General features: G+C 39.2%; 1 long non-coding RNA gene and 1 pseudogene across 1 annotated transcript; one reads left to right on the forward strand and one right to left on the reverse strand.

Annotated features, from left to right (window-relative positions):
- Window positions 1-729: 729 nt before the first annotated feature.
- On the reverse strand, window positions 730-1,512 carry LOC106310615. Its single transcript, XR_001263825.1, has 2 exons — window positions 1,093-1,512; window positions 730-1,013 (listed from the first exon to the last, which is right to left on the reverse strand). It is a non-coding gene; the product is annotated as an uncharacterized LOC106310615 (long non-coding RNA).
- Window positions 1,513-3,362: 1,850 nt separating this feature from the next.
- Window positions 3,363-14,976, forward strand: part of LOC106312433 — a 15,808-nt pseudogene continuing 4,194 nt past the window's right edge.

A 14,976-nucleotide genomic window follows, 5' to 3' on the forward strand; every position in this document is an offset into this window, starting at 1 on the left:
GGGTTTAGAGTTTAAGATTTAGGGTTTAGGGTTTAGGGTTTAGAGTTTAAGATTTAGGGTTTAGGGTTTAGGGTTTAGAGTTTAAGATTTAGGGTTTAGGGTTTAGGGTTTAGAGTTTAGGGTTTAGGGTTTAGAGTTGAGAAATGAGGTTTTGGGGATAAGATTTCAAATATATGATATTTTATTTTAATACATACATATTATAAAATTAGCAAAAGTATTACTCAAAATACAATTTAAAATTATAAATAAATAGTAAAGTAATTGATTATCTGATAAAGTTAAAGTGTGCATTTCTTTGTCAAACAAAGTTGCATTAATACGTGGAAACATTGAAACAACCAAAACTCAATAAAACATGTATTGAGACGATGTTGTGTTGGTGGTATAGAATCAAACCTAATCTGGTTTATCAACTTCAGCGCATGTTCGGTTTATCTATCACACCGACCGGTTTGGTCAAACTTTGAGAATACACATCTGAACAGCGATGTGTTTGGTCGGCTTTTAGTCATAGTTGCTCACTTTTCCTATAAAGAAGCAAAGCTCCCACCTTTTCATGGATTCTTCTTGTTTCCTTAGTCAGATTCTCTTCTCTTCGCCACCCACTGACCTTCCATCTCGATCAGACCCTCTATAACCTTTCTTCCCTCAGAATCTGACTTGCTTTTCTCCTTCTACCAAGTGGCGTTTTGAGTCGTTAGCGGTTTCGCTGAACGGAAGTATATCTATTATCTGATAGTCGGAGAAATGTATCGGAGGTGAGGCGCTTTCATCGTCGTTGTCTCCGGCTGGTCGTCAATCAAATCTCTCCGGTGAATTTCTTAACTTTCTTAGAAATGAGATTTTAGATTTGAAGGGTTGCAAAGTCTCGATCTTTCAGGATGTTAATGCTAATCAAAAACAGAGCTTTAAAGCAAATGGTGACACGGTAAGCACTTCGCCGGCGGCGACGACCTCGAGCATGTTACATTAGAGTATCCAAGAGGAAGACAACTTTAGCTTTAGAGATCCTGCAGGACGTTGACCAAATCCGAAAGAGTTCGATCGTAAAGGAACTGCGAGGATGATGGTAAAAGGATGAATCCTTACCTTTTTATAGATGAGAATCACCGACGGGATGAATTGTAAGAATCATTGACTGCAAAATCTTGGTTGTAGTGGGCATGAGAAGTTAAGTATTGGTTAATGACGTTCAATTAAGTCGATTGGTAACGGTTCGAAGGTGAGGAATAGAGACCGAAACGTCACCAACTTGGCGATTACTCACAAAGCGTCGATCGGAATTTCAGAACCGCCATTGTTGGGGGAACGGAAGCAAATCTTTGATGAACCGATGAACCTAGAAAGATGTAGGCAAGATGGACCTAACATTTGTTTGATTTCGGCCCAGAGAGTAGTATCAGTTACCTACTAATTAGAAATTTTGTTGAAAGCCCATTTAAAAAGAAAAAAGAAGGCATACGACTTTTAAAGAGAGGATACACGTGGCAACATGAGAATACTCTAATTAGTGACATGACATCACCATGAGAGAGTTAAGCTCTTCTTATATATATTAATAGATGTGTCTTTTTACTTCATATATGGGTTTTTAATTTCAACAACTAATTTTAAATATATTAAATTAAACAATCAATAATACATAAAATTGATAGGTTTGCACCAAAAATAAAAGACTAAAAATATACCCGTAGAGTTACTTAATTAGTAATGGTTGTCGATCGTACACCATCGTTCATTCTGACATTAACTATAGCAGTTGCCGAGAAGAAGTCATGTACAGGGGTAACAGGGGATGCTGAATTGATTTGAACACTAATCTTATAAAAATGATTTTTTTTCAAAAACTATGTAGTAAGAAATTTAATCATTAATGTATAATTTAGAAATGAAAGGGGAAAACATAGTTCGGCGAGAAGAGCGATTATCATGTGAAAGAGAGTCAAACAAGATATAATGAGCGAACTTTGTATTGTTCCTCGTTTTCCTTTTTCTCACTCTCTCTTTTCATCTTTTTCTTTGCTCTTCATTTTCTTTTGTAATTTAAACCTTTATTAATTGATTTTATGCTTCTTTTTGGAATGATTTTAGGGTTTATAAAAAGGAGAAATCTACCTTGGGTTTCAGTTAAAAGCAATGCATAGAGACCGTGTGGGATGTTACAAGATAACCATTCCAAAGTTTTTACCTTTCTATTCTTCATCATGTGATGAATATTTTTGTTAATCTTTAGAAAAGACATTTGAAGGAACAAAAAATATAAGTTATAACTTTAACTGCCATCGCTAGTCTATTCTATTAAAACTAAAGTACAAAACAATATTTATCTATTTTTAATTGATTTCTTACATTTTCTTCTTTAATTTTTAACTAATCTAAACCACTTTATTTATTGTTTTTTCAAATAATCCAACTTCGTTTATCACAGAATACAAAATAGAACTTACCTATTTTTATTTATTAGATCTTTTACATTTTTTCACTCTTTCTAATTACTTAATTAATTATATTTACCATAATAATTTGACAACATTTACTTTACGTGCTAACCAAAATAATTTCACAAGTTGAATAAAATTGATTCATTCATGACAAGAATTCAACTGGTTAGTAAAAGTTTTTATTTGTTTACAGAATCAGTTAGACATGGGCATCCAGGTACTCGTTCAGGTACGGAATTTTTGGGTTTAAAATTAAACATTGTTCGGATATTATAAATTTTTGGACGTGGTTCGGACTCGGATTCTTCCGAATCCGGATAAATTTGTAAGAACCTAAAAATATCCAAATAGTTTATGTGTTTAGAAATGTCATCAAATAACTTATTAAAACGTAAAATTAATACATGCATAGGCGTGCGGATCAAACTCTATATTTTTCTATTATAACACAATCCAAGAACCATATTCTTGTTTCATTTGATAAATCCATTAATTATATTTTTGATAGCAAAAAAAAACTCCAACACAATCCATTAATTATATGACCGATATTTTTAAATTATTCCATTTACTAATAGATTGGTTTTAGGTAATAACAAAAAAAAACAGTGGAATGGAAAAAAAAAAGAGAAAAAGGTAGAATTAAATCAAGAAAAGAATAATAAAATGGTTTGAACCAAAAATAAAAGATTTTATTTTCTGCTCGAAATAAAAGAAAAGAGTGCAGAGAAAAGAGAAAGAAGAAATCATTATTTATCTTTGATCAAAAAAAAAAGAAAAAAGAAAGCATTATTTATCATTTAATCTTTTATTTAAGAAAAAATCGATTTTCTTTTATCATTTGCTTTTTTTCTCCTTTCTTAACCTAAGTTCCTCTAGCCCCCCTTGTCCACACAAACACATTCTCTCTCATCTCTCTCATCTCTCTCACACACACTCAAGTATCATTTTCCCGCATATGCTTCACATCTTCACACAAAAGAAACAACCATTCACAACATACTACCTTGTCATTTATTTTTCTCTCCCTCTCTCAATATCTCAAAAATCTCTGCAAAAACAACTTTCTTAACAAAACCCATAAATCTCCTCGAATCATCAATTCCCTCTTCTTTTTCATCCCTACCCTAATAAAAAGGGCTAGTATCCTTTTTCCTTGTCCTGATTCAAGAAACAAGAACTAGGGTTTTTATATCTGAAAGGCAACCAAAGAATCTCTATAAAAAAAAGAAGAAGACGGACAAGAGTAAGAAGAAGTTAAAAGCTCTCATCCATGGAGCTTTTTCCTGCTCAGCCAGATTTATCCTTACAAATTAGTCCTCCAAATAGCAAACCATCATCGACGTGGCAGAGAAGAAGATCAACAACAGATCAAGAAGATCATGAGGAACTTGATTTAGGGTTCTGGAGAAGAGCTCTTGATTCAAGAACATCTTCTCTCGTCTCTAATTCCAGTTCAAAAAAAACTAATAATCATCATTATCCACTCGAAGACCTCTCGCTCTCTAACAACTCCCATCCTCATAATCATCACCAACAACATCATCATCCACACCTTCTCCCTATTTGCAACGGCTCTAATATCTTGACCTCTTTCCAGTTTCAGACACAACAACACTTACAAGGTTTCGTTGCTCATGACCTTAATACTCACTTAAGACCAATAAGAGGAATCCCTCTATACCAAAACACACTCCTCCACATCATCATCACCGGCCGCCGCCGTTTTTCCCTTTCGATACGTCGTCCCTCGTTCCCTCTTCTTCGCCGGCTCCCAACGGAAACAACAACAATAATCATCAACATCATACAATGAACAGAGCGAGATTCATGCCGAGATTCCCAGCTAAACGAAGCATGAGAGCTCCTCGGATGCGATGGACGACCACTCTCCATGCCCGTTTCGTTCACGCCGTTGAATTACTCGGTGGCCATGAAAGTATGTTCCTTTATCTCTTTTCATTTCTTAATTATACAATTTTTCTTGATGAATCGTTTGATGGTTTCTTAATAATTTTGTTAAAAAAAAAGGTTTCTTAGTAATTTACATGAATCCAATGTTAATTAGGAGCAACACCAAAATCAGTTCTTGAGCTTATGGATGTCAAAGATCTCACCTTGGCTCATGTTAAGTCCCATTTACAGGTAAAATTTCTTTCACTAAAAGAATCATTCTCTGATGATTGTTGTATATACATATATATTCATCTGTATGTATAAGTATATATATGTAAAACTAATTGTAGGTATATAATTAGTTTATAGTACTGTAATAAACTTCTCGGGTATCAAGCATTTGACTCGGTGACTTCCTTAAATCAGAGTTTCACTCGAGTCAGAACAGATCGAATCTTGTTTTCTTCTGATCCTTCCTTTTTTATTCTTATCTTAATTAAATCAGATTTTTCTCACCAAAATAATGCAACCGTTGGATGATTTCAGACAAAAGAAAATGAATATAAACATTCCATGCATTTCAAAAATCTATTTTTCTCTGCTCCAATAAGTCTTTAGAGACGATAGACAAGACGATTTTTACTAGTTTAAATTTTATTTCGTCTTGAAAGAATAAATTTGTTCTGTTTACAACTTACACTACAAGTAAACCAAAAAATTACTCAATATTACTCTTACTGACACCCATATAATGGAAAGTTGGAGAGAGAAATAGAGATGTAGAACGTAGTACGTAATTGTGCTGATAAATTTAATAAAAATAATTTGACCCCAAAAAAAACTCCTAAAGAACTTCAAGAAAAACATTAGTACTTGTGGTTACTTATTATTCATTCTTTTATTGGGTTATAAACCAAAATTTAAACTTTATTTCTACATAATCATATGGTTTTCTACTTTTGTTCATTAGGGATTATTACCCAATTAAATGAATATTTGTTTTCTTGGGAAAGAAAATAGTACTATAATAAGTAAACAGAAAACTCGGAATGGAGAGTACAAGAACACCATCATTTCTCTATGATGAAATGGTTTTGGTCTTACATAGACAGTCACAGATTCACAATGAGAGAGAGAGCTCCATCCTTCAGCTCCCGTTACTCCTGAGAGAGGGTTTGAGCAGCTTGCGAGTCTGAGACCTGCAAAAAAAAGCAGAAAGAATAAGCAATGAGAAAGAATAAACTTATAACTCAGCCCTGTTTCAATGCACTGTCAGAACCAGTAAATGATGCTGTTCAAGAGTCTTTAACTGATACAAGTCACACACAAATATAACTCGTATGCTTTAAGCTATTTTAATTTGTTTATAGTATCTTTTCTAGTTTTCCTATTTATCTGTTAGCCTCCTATCGCCCTTAAACTATCAATTAAGAAACGTGATAATTATTAATATATCAACTGAAAGCAACATTTATAAAATATACACATGTGGTATAAACATAAACAAATAAACGATTTTTCATTGTAATATGCTTTGCTTGCAACCCTCTTAATCATTCACTAAGCAAACATAAAATTAAAAAAAAAATCTCAAGGGTCTCCTGCACGTTCCCAAAACCTTAGCTTGTAAAACTAACTTTGTTCATCTAAGCCAACTTGTAACTGGAAGTAATCTAGTCTTATAATTTTACAAAGTCTCCTAACAAAAAGCTAACCAAAGACGGAGAAGGCACTCATTCTTCATCAAAAATCTAACAACGCAAACACAACACACAAACACAAACATACAAACACAAATGTACAAACACAAATGTACAAAGCAAACACACAGCGAAAAAGCAAACACAAATTCTATACGGATGATAGCTAGAGTGAGTGACGAACCTTACGATAGAGTGAGAGATGAAGAAGCTTCGGAGAACTTGAGACAAGGCTGAACACGGACCACACTTAAGTGCTTTAGAACAGAGACAATTACCTCATGGAGAAAAGGAAGAGATGGGTTTGGCCGAGCTCGAGATGCTATGGAGAAGAGAGCTTCGAGATGCTATGGAGAAGAGAGAGCTTCGAGATGAGATGCCATGGAGAAGAGAGCTTCGAGATCGAGATGGACCGAGAGAGAGAGAGCTGGGTTCGAGATCGAGAGATCGAGAGAGAGAGAGCTGGGTTTGAGATCGAGATATATGGAGAAGAGAGAGCTTCGAGAGAGAGAGCTTCGAGAGAGAGAGCTTCGAGAGAGAGAGCTTCGAGAGAGAGAGCTTCGAGAGAGAGAGCTTCGAGAGAGAGAGCTTCGAGAGAGAGAGCTTCGAGAGAGAGAGCTTCGAGAGAGAGAGCTTCGAGAGAGAGAGCTTCGAGAGAGAGAGCTTCGAGAGAGAGAGCTTCGAGAGAGAGAGCTTCGAGAGAGAGAGCTTCGAGAGAGAGAGCTTCGAGAGAGAGAGCTTCGAGAGAGAGAGCTTCGAGAGAGAGAGCTTCGAGAGAGAGAGCTTCGAGAGAGAGAGCTTCGAGAGAGAGAGCTTCGAGAGAGAGAGCTTCGAGAGAGAGAGCTTCGAGAGAGAGAGCTTCGAGAGAGAGAGCTTCGAGAGAGAGAGCTTCGAGAGAGAGAGCTTCGAGAGAGAGAGCTTCGAGAGAGAGAGCTTGAGATGTCGGGATCGAGACAGAGAGCTTGAGAGGCGTCTGAGATCGAGAGAAGAGGGCTGCGTCGATGGGGAGAAAGGCTGCGTCTGCGGCTATTAGACTTTAGGTATATTTGTAAATAATAAATTAGGTTAGGGGTAAAACTGTAATTAGCTTAAGTTGACGCAAAAAACAGACGCAGACGCAGGATTTTACGGCGTTAGAAACATGACGCAGCGTTCGGCCGCAGACGCAGACGCAGGTACCCGCGTCAATTAAACGAACAAGCGTGAACGGAAAACATTGACGCAGACGCAGACGCAGGTGGCTGCGTCGACCAAACGAACAGCTCTAATGATTATTTAACTTAACCATGGTTCCGTTTCTCCAAATGGGCTTTGTTTTAACCATGGTTAGACACATTAATTCATGCATGGGTACATGAAAATCGCAAACTTCATTGATAATGTCAATTAATGCTTCTGTGGCTTAACAGTTCTATATTTTTTTCTTTCAATTTTTTATCTTCCAATGCGTCTGTACATATGTGTGTATATATGTTCTATATTTTGATATTTATTCGTACTATTCAACTGTGTCGGAACACACCAGTACAATGGTCTCCTTTCTTTGGTCTCTTCTTCCATTGCCATATAATTCGATCCGTGCATCTATCTACGGAGACTCGTAGGAATAGACTTAGTTCGAAATTTTAATATACTATGTAGAAGCTTTTTATTTTATTTTCGATGTTTTTGGTATCAGATGTACAGAACAGTGAAGTCAACCGATAAAGCAGCAGTTTTTTCAGGTTAGTGTTAGAGAAATAATTTAGATCATCATGGAGTGTAATTATGGGAGTAAGAGAATTCGAAATTAAAATCTGATTCTAATATAAACCCTAACTTTTTGATGTGATTCAGGACAATCTGATGTCTATGAAAATGGATCTTCAGGAGAAAATAACTCAGACGATTGGATGTTCGATATGAATAGAAAATCTAGAGATAGCGATGAGCTGACGAATCCTCTGGAGAAATCAAACGCACTATGGATCAATCCTTCCGGGTACGTATACATATAGGTGTATCTATACACATTCGTGTCTAGGTATTTTTTGATTCCATTGTTCTATAATATGTGGAATCTCGGCTAAGCATGCACACGATATAATAAGAGTAGCACTTGAAACATAGTTAAGTGTTGCAGTTTGGTTTGTGTTTCTGTCTTGTCTCTTTCTCAGCCACACACCCAATGGATCGAGTTGAGACAAAACACATGATGGGTTAATCATCTCTCTCTCTCTCTCTCTTTTCTTTTTTTTTTTTTTTTTTGAAAAAATGTGAATTTATACCAAAAAGGAAACATTTTTACAACAGCTCGGCGCAGCTAAAAAGTTACAAAAGACCCAAAAAAAAAGTGGAAAAAAGTCTAAAGTAACTCGGAGGAAGCAGCTTGCTTCAGAATCATAAGCTCTTAGTCATATCTAAACCAGATGGATAGCATAGTCTGGAATCTTTTCCTGTCCCTGCGAGCGAGAGCGATGTCCCTTACGCATCTATCTAGCTGTTTGAACACAACCGAGTGGGGTAGCGGGTTCCCAGCATGTAATCTTGAGTTCCTTTCCCTCCATATCAGATAAACTATGGCCTGAGTAGCAATATGCTTGATGTTGAAAAGTCGTTTTCCCCTTGCAGCCTGTGGATCAAAGCTGACCAGTTTCGCATCCGCGTACGAGGATCTCCCAGCTTCGTAAACAACTTGCTCCAAATATTTTTGCTGTACTCGCACTCCAGGAACAGATGCTCTCTTGATTCAGAGAACCGGTTACACAGAACACATGTGTCAGGAACATCAATGCCCCAAGTGACAAGTCTCTGTCTGACAGGAAGCCTATCCAGATGAGCCACCCAGAAAGTAAAGGCATGCTTGGGAATGCAGCCTTTAAACCAAACAGAACGAGTCCATGAGAGTTTGGGAAACTTTTGACGAAGATGCTCCCAAGTTAACCCAGAAGAGAAGCCCGGGGACGTAGAGCCTGGAACGACCCAAGAGAAAACATCAGGACCTTGAGCTAGGTTGGGAAGAGGGTGAGCAATCATACTGTCGCGGGCTTCTGCAACTCTCCGATGTCTAACACGGTGGGAAGGAACCCTCCAACCTAAAGTAGTGCAGGCATCAGCGACATTGCTAGTTATGGGAATTCCCATCAGAAGAGGACCCTCCTGGCCAACAAAAGAAAGCATCGGACCTATGGGCAGCCAGTGATCAAACCAGAACGTAGCAGTAGCCCCATTTCGCATGGAGCATCTCAAGAACTTCTGAGCTAGGGGGCGCAGGGAGGTAAGGCTTTTCCAGATCCAGGAGCTAGTAGCCGTTGCTGGTGCGCTCCAGAAGCTGTGATCTTTTAGATTATGATTTTTCATCCTGGCAACCCACAGAGAGTCAGAGTTGGAGAAAAGAAGCCAGATAAGTTTCAGGTTAGGGGTTTTATTCCAGAGGCTGAAGTTTCTTAGTCCCAAACCGCCTTCTTCCTTAGGCTGGCAGACAGTGCTCCAAGCAACTTTCACTCCATGTTTCTTTGCAATATCACCATACCACATGAAGTGATTGCACATACCTTCAATCTGCTTGATACAAGCCTTTGGCAGCATGAAGGCGGAGATCCAAAAGTTGACAGTACTGCAGATAACCGAAGATATTAACTGTAACCTGCCAGCAAAAGTCAGGGCTTTCGTTGTCCAGTGGTTGAATCTATTAGATATTGCATCCAATAGAGGAGAATACTCAGATTTCCGTAGCTTCCTGTGGGTAAGAGGGAGCCCTAAATACCGAAAAAATTTCCAGAGTTGAGCTGAGCTCATTTAAAGAATTGTGGGAGCCATCAAAGAAATCCATCACACCATCAGCAAAAGCTAGATGAGAAATCTTGGGATCTTGCCCCTTAGGGTGATATTCAATGCTTCCATCTTCGAATTTCCGTTCAAGAAGTCTCCCGAACACCTCCATTGCCATGATGAACAGATAAGGTGAGATCGGATCCCCCTGTCTCACGCCCTGCTCCCCTTTAAAGAAGCCACATAGATCTCCGTTGACATTGATTGAGAAGCTGGTGGTAGTTATACACTGCTGAATCCAATTGATGAAGGTAGAAGGAAACTGAGCTGCTTGCAGAACTTGTATAATGAAGTCCCACCGTAGAGAATCGAAAGCTTTCCGAAGATCTACTTTAAGAACCCCCCGGCTGGATACATTTTTCTGGTTGAACTTCTGAACCATTTCCGTGGCCAGCAAGACATTCTCAATAAGCAGACGCCCTTTGACAAAAGATGATTGATGAGGAGATACCATGGAGGGAAGAATAATCTCTGGCAGCTTTGCAATAATCTTAGAGATTATCTTGTATAAGACATTGCAGAGAGATATAGGCCTAAACTCAGAGATCTTGTCGGCATTTACCTTAGGGATAAGGGTGATAATAGTATAGTTCCATTGCTTGAGCGTCTGTCCATTGCGGAAGAACTCTTGAACAGCTTGAGTTATCTCTGGCCCAGTGATATCCCAAGTTGCTTTCAGAAATTCTGCATTATATCCGTCAGGCCCCGGAGCCTTATGGACAGGAAGAGCAAAGACCGTTTCTTTTATCTCTGCAGCAGAGACCTCAGCAATCAGCATGCTTTGCATCTCAGGTGTGCAACGGAAAGCACTAAGAGAACCAATAAGATCACGGTCTGGTGATGTAAGGGGAGTGGACTCCTTTCCCAACAGATCTTTAAAAAACGCAACACAATGTTCCTCAATCTCAGATCTGTTGTCGATTCTGCGACCATCACTGCCAATAAGGAAGTGAATTTGGTTGCCTGATCTTCGTGATGTTACCATTTTAAATTAGAACGCTGTGTTACTATCTCCATATTTCAACCATTGGATTCTTGATCTCTGGCAGAAGAACTTCTCCTCAGCAAGAGCTAGAGTCATCCATTGAGAGTGCGCCTCTTTTTCCAATGCAGCCAGAGTAGCTGATGGGTTGGAGAGGAAGTTCTGCTGGCACTCGGAAAGAGCTAGAGCCGCATCACTCACACGTTTTTCAAGTCCTGAGTAGTTGTCACTGTGGAAATTTCGGATAACTTTCTTGAGAAGTTTCAGCTTCTTGCTAATAATGAACATCGCTGTTCCCGGAATATAGTTTGTCCGCCAGAAATCCTCTATAATACCCAGGAAATTCTCGTTGTCCAGGAGGAAGTTCGAGAATTTGAAAGGTCTACGCTTCTTTATCAACTGACCTCCAAGTTGGATGCAAGTAGGACAGTGATCAGAGAATTCCGGCTCCTTAAACTCGCCGTAAGATAGGGGGAAAGCCATCAGCCAGTTATCATTAACAAGGAGACGATTAAGCTTTCTCGATATAGGGTTAGCTTCTTGCTTGTTCCACCAAGTATAATGATGACCATGGAATGAGAGGTCAGAGAGCTGAGCTGATTGTAGACACATCCTGAACTCTTCCATACCACCAGAGATCCTAGTGCCACCAGTTGATGAATCTTCAGGGTTAAGAGGTTGATTAAAATCTCCAAGAATCATCCAAGGCTTGTCAGAGATAACTGAGTTACCAGAGAGATGCACCAAGTCGGACCACAGATCTCTTCTTCCACTGCGACAATTCACCGCATAGACAAAGGATACCACAAACTCCGTATCAACATGAGGCAATTTAACCAGACACGTGATCATTTGACTCGATTTCTGAAGGACGGAGACACTCACTTGAGGCGCCCAAACAACCCAAATCCTTCCAAGCTCTACGAATTCATAGTTTGCAACCGCATTCCATCCAGGGAACGTAGACTGAATGAACTTCTGACTTCTGACTGCTTTGACCCGTGTTTCATTTAAACTACCAAAAAAACAATTATTTCGCCGAAAACATTTCCTAAAACTTCTTCGCCGAACTGATTTATTGAAGCCTCTAACGTTCCAACAGAAAGACACTATCATAAGGATTTAAGAGGAGGGGGGCGAGTGCCCCAAGGTAGTTTCTTGAGCTAGCCTTCTTTTGTTGCTGTAACAAGAGTTTTCGTGTCTTTTTTGAAACAACAGTAGTATACTCGCCCTCCTCCTTCGATGAAGACATCTCCTCAGAAGAGTACTCTGAAGTATCTGGTTCTGAAGAGGCGGTATCCTCTGATGATGAGGATGAGGACGAGGAGGGTTGCTGTTGCTTCCCTATATCAGCATCATCCTTCTGATCATCCACCGTGGGAACTTTAGAGGTCTGGTCCTTATTCTCCTTCAGTTTATCAAGACCAATGTCGATCTCAAGTGTCCCTGTTAGATCAAGAATTGGAGCAAAGATAGCTTTTTCGGCTCTTTTCCGCTTTTGCTTCTTCTTGTTCTTATTGGTAGTGACCTGATCAGACTTGGATGGGTTTGGTCTGCTGCGGGGACAAGCACTGATCTCATGACCCGTGGATTTACATATCGTACAGGTGATTGGAGCAGTTGGGCACCGTTTGATGGAATGACCCACCTCTTGGCAGTGTGTTCATATCGGAGGAAGCCATTGGCTTGTCACCAAAACTCGTTGGATATGGCCAGATTGGAAGCGGACATTTACCGCTTCGGGAAGAGGCTTTGAGGGGTCAACAATGGTGTAGACTCTTGCCACTTCCAGGTTAGTCATACTAGCAGTTGCTGGATGAAGAACTATCGGATCACCAACAAGACCAGCGATGTGTTCCAATCCTTCCTCGTTATAGAAGTGAGGCGGAACACCGTGGAAATCAACCCAAACCGGGGCTGCAGTGAGTTCAGGGGTCTCAGGTTGGAGTCCCGTGGAAATCAACCCAACGAACATTGCTTGGTTCTCAATGTGCCACATGCCCTGATCTAGGACCTTCTTTCTTGTGATAGGACACGAGATTTTGATGAGGAACGACCTATCAGAGAGCTTCGACACAGTGATGTTCTTCAGCCTGTTGCTCCAAATCCCGTTCACAATGGCATGGAGGACCCCTGGAGATGGTGCTCTGCCGTTAAACTGAGCAATGATGAAATTTTCCCAGCGGTGTTGATTTTTGGTGATGACGGAGTTTGGGATCTCGACGCAGGCTTCACCTGAATCAAGGAAAAAGGCTTCCCCTTTCTTCGTCATCTTCTGAGAAGAGCCATACGCAACATCTCGCCAGAGAGGTTTCTTCCCGACAGGAGCTGGAGTACCTTCCTTAGCTGTAGGGACTGAGACGGCAGGAGTAGCGGCCCCAGCAAGGTCACCTGAAGCCGGAGAGACAAGTTTCGAGCTTGATTGCGAATCGGAGCTACGGCGGGCACTCAGATTCGAGGAATCAGCGGACGAAGGAGGGTTTCTGGAGGGAGGGGATTTAGAGGAAGCGGTGGAAGCAGCGGGGATGGGAGGGGTCAAAGAGAGGGGCTGGAACTGGATACGCTTTTTCTTGGCCATGGGTTACAGAGGGGCGTCGGAGCCAGGGCCAACGCCGGAGAAGCAGGTGGGGAAGGGGGGTCGAAACCCTAGAGATCGCACTTGGAATCGCCTAGGAGAGCAAAACGGTGCGTTTAAAGCTGGTGTTTATTTTTTTTTCCTCTCTCTCTCTCTCTCTCTCTCTCTCTCTCTCTCTCACACACACACCATAAATATATAAGAGTCTGCACAGGGGTACATTTGAGTTTAATTCAAAGTCATTTCTTGAATTTTGACTACTTAGCAAAATGATAATAATCATGAATAAGGCCAATGGGTTGACAAAACCAGAATGATTCATAACATGAAAATCATAGTCAAAACTAGCGATGGCAGTTAAAGTGACCAGTTGTTCAAACATTCATAATAAGAACGCTTATTTTGTTCAACAATTAATAATCACTGAAAAAACTTTAAATATAGCATTCTCAATTAGGTAAACTAACGATTTCTTAGAATGCTTAGTGTACACGTGAACTTATGGGCAAACACATGGGTTGGATGAAAATATTGATTTATCAACTTTTTACTAAAATAAAAAAAAAATCAGAATATATAACAACTAGGGTCGGCCCGCCCTACGGGCGGGAAGTTAGAAAAAAAAACTATTTATATGAATTTAAAATAAATAAAATTAAATAAGCTATATGTTAATAAGACTAATTACTATATATATCTTCTAACTTAATCACTATCTATGGTGGTGATTGGTATCCACGGCTTCTTGCTACCGTGATTTTAACCATCAATTATGATTCAAGAAAATCGTTCAAAGTTACAGTCTTGAAGTTAAAAATATGAAATAAATTGGTATTGGAAGTCAATTTGTCTATAGAATTTTTAGTACTTTGAGTTATTGATATAAATCTAGAGCAATAAAATCTACATCTCACAAAGACTTACATCATATAGTATAAAGCAAAAACATAAAAGCCACTGCCAATCAAACCTTATATATGGCTTTAATTTTAGAAAGTAAAGCTACATCACTTATGTTTACCTTGGAGAAAATTAAAACACTTTAATCTGAGTGGAGAAGACAATTAAAAAAAAGGAACACACTTTCCCTCCCCCATGAAACAATGGAGATCGAAGAAGATCAATCTCCATGACCATTGACCCTTTAGTTTATTCCCTTATATCTCTGCATCCATGTATATTCATCTGTGTGCTAAACATATGTAAATGTGTAAGGAAAGTTTCTGTTTTGACTTTTTAATGGGAAACTTAATCTGACCGTGTCGGGTGATCTGTTTCTCTATCTCCTGTCTGTAATATAAGTCATGTTTTTTGATTAGATACAATGCAAGTTTGGTAATTTTCTATATCTTAGTGATGATAATTGTTGCAGAGGAGTTGTATGATGACATCTTGAAATTAGTTTACTGTATCGGTAGAATGATGTTAAAAGATAACGTTAATATTTGGAATTCTTGTACGCTTGTTGGTTTTGCGCTGCCCCTGTGACCTCTGGTGTGGATGTCATTGCGTTTTTAACTTTTGTCCGTGTGAATGGTGCAAAATGTGTGATGATGTCAGGCTTTTCCC

This window comes from Brassica oleracea, chromosome C8 (genome assembly GCF_000695525.1).
Source record: "Brassica oleracea var. oleracea cultivar TO1000 chromosome C8, BOL, whole genome shotgun sequence".
Lineage (NCBI taxonomy): Eukaryota > Viridiplantae > Streptophyta > Magnoliopsida > Brassicales > Brassicaceae > Brassica > Brassica oleracea.